Source organism: Leguminivora glycinivorella, chromosome 12, assembly GCF_023078275.1.
Source record: "Leguminivora glycinivorella isolate SPB_JAAS2020 chromosome 12, LegGlyc_1.1, whole genome shotgun sequence".
Classification (NCBI taxonomy): Eukaryota; Metazoa; Arthropoda; class Insecta; order Lepidoptera; family Tortricidae; genus Leguminivora; species Leguminivora glycinivorella.
In genome coordinates, this window is record NC_062982.1 from 520,808 (window position 1) to 527,973 (window position 7,166).

Consider the following 7,166-nt stretch of genomic DNA (forward strand, 5'->3'; position numbering starts at 1 on the left):
AAACAGTGTATAATAAATAAATAAATAAAATAAATAAATATTATAGGACATTCTTACGCATATTGACTGAGGCCCAACAGAACAATGAGCAGAGAAAACCCAGATTTGATTAAAAAAACGCAGAAACATAATGTCCCGGAACACAATTTAAAACACAATGTCCCCGCCATTAGGCCATTTAAATGACAATGGGGCAATCTGGACGTCTCCATGCCAGTCTTTGGGACGCTTTTAACGCCCGCCCTGACATGGCTTGTGGTTTATTAAGGTTCATTTGAATATCAAACCGACCGAGGGTTATTGCGTTTATATTTTTGCCAGGACATTTTGAGTACAGTCTGAAAAGAAACGATCGATCTCGGATGATCTCTTCTCTTTCTTTCGTAGCCACCTAAAAGTCTATCACTCTTGCGTATTGGCGCGACAGAGCCAGACTGCATTTCTGCGGCGTTTTGCGTCGCAGATATGCCATTCGGCTACGCACACTGGAACGAAACATGACCACTTCATATATTACACATACCACATTTAAATAGATTAGGTCCGTTATTTTAAGATACTAAAATGGCCGAAGGCTAATTAGCCACAAACGCTCACGAAACAAAACGATAGTAGATATCTGTCTCGTCTCTATCGCTCTTGCGTATTGGCGCGACAGAGCCAGACTACTTTCGCGGCGTTTCGTTTTCGTTTCGCGTCGGAGAAATGCCATTTGGCTACGGGTCGTGCACAGAATAGGAGCCCCAACTATACAACATCAAACTAAATCAAATCCATCGATAAAAAACATTTATGACGTAAATTAAAGGTCAGTCCTACCAGCCAGCTTAGGACATTAGGTTAAAAGTATGAAAATGCATTGTACTTTTTTTTTTATTAATATAAATGGTCTTATTTTTGGCCACAGGCTAGCCATAGGAAAAGTCGTGGCCTACGATGGTGTGAGCTCGCCCAGAAGATGCCTGTTTCACTCTAGATTTGAAGGACTCTTGTCTGTAGATCGCGACTTTCTTATTTGTTTCCTAAGAATTGAGTCTTTACCAGTTGCTCTGGTAATGTAAATGGATTTGGAATCTTTCACAAATTAGTTGGATCGCATTGTAGATAACTGAAAGATGATAATAATTTAAGTTTACCTATAAATATACAATACAATACAATAGAAGCTTGAGTAGTATCTTAAAAGAAGTAGGAGATTGACCGCGTCTAATATTTAGGGGTAGGGAATTCCAAAGCCGCACAGCTTGAAATGTAAAGGAGTTGTTATAGAATTTAGACGAGGACGACGGAACGGAAAGAAGCAAATTCTGAGAGGACCGAGCAGAACGGAGATAGCTGAAATGGTTCTTAAGATAGCGGGGAGTCGTTGGGTTAAAAAGAATGGAATACAAAAGGGACAGCACGTGAGAGTTACGACGAAAACGAATAGAGAGCCACTTGAGCTGCGAACGAAATTGAGAGACATGGTCATATTTGCGTAACCCAAATATGAACCGTATACAGACATTTAAATATACCTAGTAACCATTATATAAGTAATTTACTTAGTCCGTACCAACTATTGTGACATAACCAACTATTCCGCGGATAGCCTCAATAATAAATAGCTCGTTCCAACTAGTTATAAGGGCTATGAATTGACCGTCCCTTCTATAAAACGTCATATCTCCAACTATCGCTAAAAGTACCTTATAACCTCCACGATAAAGTTTACTTTTCAAAATATATAGGGCTTGAAATACCCTGATCATTTTAGAACTTAGGTAACTGGAATACGGTTTACAAAAGGTGTACAGTGAGTATTCAATTGTTTATTAATAGGTATAATTGATTCTGAAGCTTGGCAAAGGTTGCATAAGTCTGCGTGGAAGGTTGGGTTGCAAGAAATCGTAGTAATGCTTAGTTTGATCGCCGTAACAGGGGTCATAGACAAATGTGGTTGGAGTGGTTAAAAACACCCTCACACCGCATACAGTGGTAGGTTGCTGGGCGTTTTCCAAATTAAATCCCGAAAATCGAATTTCACCAGATCTGGACGTGTCTGGGCTCATTCTACTCAGAATCACGAGCTGATTCGATCCCGACGATAAAAAAAAGTGTCCTAATATTTTTTTCCTTTTACGTCACGATTTTAGTATGAACTTACTACGAGCGTGACGTATTGGAAACTCGAATTTTGTATGGAAAATTTGGGACACATTTTTTTATCGTCGAGATCGAATCAGCTCGTGATTCTGAGTAGAATGAGCCCAAACACGTCCAGATCAGGTGAAATTCGATTTTCGGGATTTAATTTGGAAAACGCCCTGCTAGCCCACTCCCACACATATCCCACAGCCGACTTCTACATCCCAAGGAAAATTCTTACTCCGCCGCCACATGGGGTTAGAGGGTAAGAATTCCACCACTCCTTTCGAAATCGGTCCACTATGTTGGGTTTTTTCAAAATTTAGATTTTGTACTGTGAGTTTTTTCACATTGTAAGTCAGTATCAATATCAAAGTGTTGCAATATTAACATGGCAACGTTTGCATAGTTTAATGTCCACAAAACACATTAGTGAGTGGACAAGTACATTGTGGTTGGCGAGCGCCCAAACGGCCGAAGTTGCCACTTAGCTGACATGGTTACATGCTAGTTACTACGCGGCCATTACAAAGTCATTGCGGACGCTCTAAGAACAAATTAAATTACTTTCATAGAAAATATTTTAACTTGTTATTTTTTAAGTAGTAACACTACTATTATGTTCTAAACATTAAATAAATGTCATATACAAAGAAAAAGTGACCAAAGCCTCCAGTCTCTCTTCGCTAGCTTGTAATCACCTGAGTTGATTCGGCTAGGAGGTCGAACCATACTGTTCTACCTCAGGGATGGCCAGAGGGCGCCACGGGCTTTCGGAAATGTCATATACTTAGAAATTTCGACCCTTGCTTTCGTGGACCGATAGCCGAGTGGTTCTGGCATTCGCCCGGTAAGCGGAGTACGCTGGTTCGGTTCCAGCTCGGAGCACTGGAGGCTTTGGTCACTTTTTCTTTGTATATGACATTTATTTAATGTTCATTGCGGACGGTTTTGAAAATTGTACCTACAGATAGGATCGAGTATATAGATAACTAGCTTTTGCTTGCGGCTTCACTTGCGTTATATTCGAAAATTGATGATTGCTCCATAAAAACTTCCACTTAATGGAAGTGGAGGGGTCAGAAAGAGACAAAAAGTAACCTATATCACTCTTCATCCCTTTAACTATCTCCACTTAAAAAATCATGTTAATTCGTCGCTCCATTTTACCGTGAAAGACGGTCAAACTAACAGACACACACACACTTTACCATTCACATTATCAGTATGGAAGTATGGATATGGATTACTGCCAAAAAGAAAATTAGCTGCAAGAAATTAACGCGTTTGGGAAGCCCATCTAACAAATCAAAGTAAGATGTGTAGTCACATTACCTAGACTGCCATCTCTCGACACAAGGCTTAAATTTTTCAATCTCAGTTTTGACAAATTTGCCCATATGATTAACTTAACTAGTATGTATTAAAATTGTCATATATTAATATTTCCGCCATCTAGCCGAAAATCAACTAAATGTGTAGTGCCGTCTAGGCGACCTTATATTTCTCTTTTTTTCGAACCCAGGACCGCGGCTTAGCAGGCACTATTAGGCCAGACAGGACCTATTGATTGTACATTGTGTTTCTTTGTTCAATAACTAACTTGTTCCGTTTATTGTCCTTTGAGTCGTCGGCAACCCGAACCCTCCTTAGACCTTGTACACTCCTTTTTGCTGTGTACTTAACACAGCAAAAGGGAATGTACAAGTTTCTAATGGGGTGGCAACGCGCATGTGACACTGTTTGAGTTGCAGGCGTCCATAGGTTACGGTGACCGCTTTACACCAGGCGGGCCGTATGCTTGTTTGCCACCGACGTAGTATTAAAAAAAAATGTTATTTGAGCAGGTTTGAATAACCGAAGCCATAATATACATAAGCTCTCGGTAATAATGTTGCATGGATGCCTCTCGACAGTCTAATACACCCTCTGTTCTCATATGGGACATTAGGGTTATTTTGTTACTTCAATTTTACTGCATAAAATATTTGCAACAATAAGTAATTTACAAACGGCGGATTTAATGCTTATTAATTGTATACTGTAGGCACTAGTCAAACTTATCATGACACAATTATAGTGCTAAAAAAAAGAAAGGAGTAGAGGTAGCCGTTTATTTTACAATCGGACAAACTTATTGTTAAACCACTCGATACCTGAACATATTGATACCTGAGCAAGCGAAAGATCCCATTATTGCACCGCGAGCGTAGCGAGTGGTTAGAAAAGTGGAAACTTGAGCTTTTTGTGGGTTTCATGGCACGAGGATTAACTAAATTTTGCCAAAATGAAACATGTAAACGTTCACCACATCAAACTGATTAATTTAACCGAATAAAAAGAAAAAGAAAATCATTTAACAGTAAAATGTACCCACCAACTTGATAAGAGAAGGAACTTGTAAGAAATATGTGGAAAGGGACTTTACTTTCGGTTCAAAATCATGAAACAAATGAACTTCCGGCGTACCAATACAATGTAAGTAACTAAATAATAACTATTAAAGATAGAAGAAACAAGTTCATCTATTTGTACGTATGGCCGCCGACCGTGTCAGATTTTGTACTGAAGTTATTACTGGCCTGTGATTTTAAATACGTCTCAGGCCCTTGCCTGTCCATAATTTTTGTGTTGTTGCAATTAGATATCACGTAACGAGGCATTGTTAATGTTTTTGTTGACGTCTAGTTACAAAAATTGACGCCCGAAAGCTGCAAGCTGCGATTAAAGACGGACAACTCAGTGGATTTTACTTTCATTTGACACGCTAAGTAGATACGTTTGGTGCTATTGGAAATTTCTTGTTTATCGAATAACCTCAACTCACCTCCCGTTTATTGCCCCATCACCGTACCCATATTAGCCCAGGCCATTATACAGCGTGTCCGGAAAGGCGTAACGGCGGCAAAAAGTTAATGGCTCGCTTTTATATCATCCTGTATACAGATGACTCGGCGTTTCCTTTCGTATGCGAAGCGAACGCTTAAAGTGCTTTTAGAGTCTGTTAAGGTATGGGAGGTTTGTGTGTTTGTATAAGTATTGGTATATTAAGTACAGTCAACTTTTGACCCCTCATGTGGACCGTTTTTGCTAGTCTGACACGGACGCCTTACTGACCCGGTGATAATGTTAAATTTAGTATGGCAAAAAAAGTGTGAACTCAGTCCCTATTAAAGGTTTTATTTTATTTTATTATAAATGGGCTTACTCTTGGCCACAGACTAGCCAAAGGCAAATATAATATAGGTAGGTCTACGGGAAATAGTAATTTGGATAGCGCCTGATAAAAAATCAAAGCAATTATTCCGTTTAAACAAACTGCTAAGATCAAACCAACAGGCGTTATCTGAATTATCTCGCTTTTGGCGGGTGAAAGTAAGAACATGTTATCCTCTTTAAGGATGATTTCTGTGACAAGAAATATATATCTTATGCGCTTTTTCGGGACTCTAATAATTTAGTACCTTTGTAAATCGGTTCAGAAATCAGCGTCAATCGGGTTAGCGTGACAAAGTAATACACGTAGGTATCAGGGTGAATTCACATGACGTTGCCAGACTTCAGTCGCCATGTGCTGGCAACATCGCATATGATTCCAATATTTACCGGTGAACTTACTGGCCCAGTAATTGGCTCACCGCAAATCGACTCGTAACCACAAATATAATCAAAGGGGCCTATAGCGAATATAAATATTTCAATAACCTGTGGAATCCATTTTTGGAACACAACTCTGAATGAAATACTGCCATAAATATGGGTTATACATATTTTGATATTTTTATCTTGTCACCCAAACCACCAACAAGCATGGCAACGACTGAAAAAAAAAGATTCACCTACCTAAGTAAAAAAACATTATCTTACAGCATCGTCACTCGTCGCACTCCACAGTGCGAACCTTTTCTTGTTTTACGATCTATCTTCTTCTATGTACATACCTACATACTTACAATCACACCTGGCAGGTAATTAGGACGTCCCTATCGCACTATTTGTAAGTGCGATAGGGACGGCCTGATATTTTATCGTCTATCGCGCGACCATGCTTCCCGTGCTGCATCCCATAATCGGGTAGGCAATTAGTAATACTCGTCATGCTTTGCTTTTGGATTTCACGATAATTGTTTCCCAATTTTAAGATTCTTTGTTCGAGGTGTAAGGTGTAACGTAAGGAGCTGGCGAGTAATTTTGATTAGTTAAAATTTCCTGTCCTGTCAGTCGAAATTATCCCTTCCCCCGAACCTTATTTTAAATTATATTACATCTTCATTATAAGCGATATAACCCATCAAAATAGACAAAGTGTCTATTAGTCTATTTAGATGGGTCGGGTACTGGATAACCCCTAGTAAAAGGATATACTGCTGCTATTAAAATTAACTGGTTGTTTCACGATGCTCCCGGCGGGGGAGTTTCGACAAATAATTGCTCACGGAACAATAAACAAGATGGGAAATTGATGACAGTACAATCGTGCTCTGATTTCTGGTATAATTAATTAAAATACATGTTTGAATGAGTGTGTGTTACTATTTACACAAAAATGGGGAATGACGAACTTTGTACAGTTCTGTTCAATTGGATCCACAGCGCAGGCTTCGTCAAAGTATGTTACATTATGTAATTTATGTCAAATGGGTCATTAATACAAATCAGGTCATAAACGATACTAAAACTAAAATATTCCTCCCTGGATCGTACCTGGCTCAAAATTCGCCATTATTCCATTACCCCGCTGAACTGCAGTGGAGACTTGACCTTATAAAATAACTTACAACCTATAAGTTGAGTTTGCCGGATCTCAGATAATTTATTGACTCGCCGCGCCGTATATATGCCATCTTTATCAGCATACTTCGGCCTAGTTGCGGATCGTTTGCCCTCACGTTCAAGCCTTTCCTGTGTCATAATTTCATTCCCATAGTTATATAGTGTAGTTGATTATCATTACACATTGGTAAATCGTGGCATTTTGGTGGCACTTGACAGTTGTTAACAAACAAGTGATGTGCCGATGTGTTTCCTATTAAAAAAAA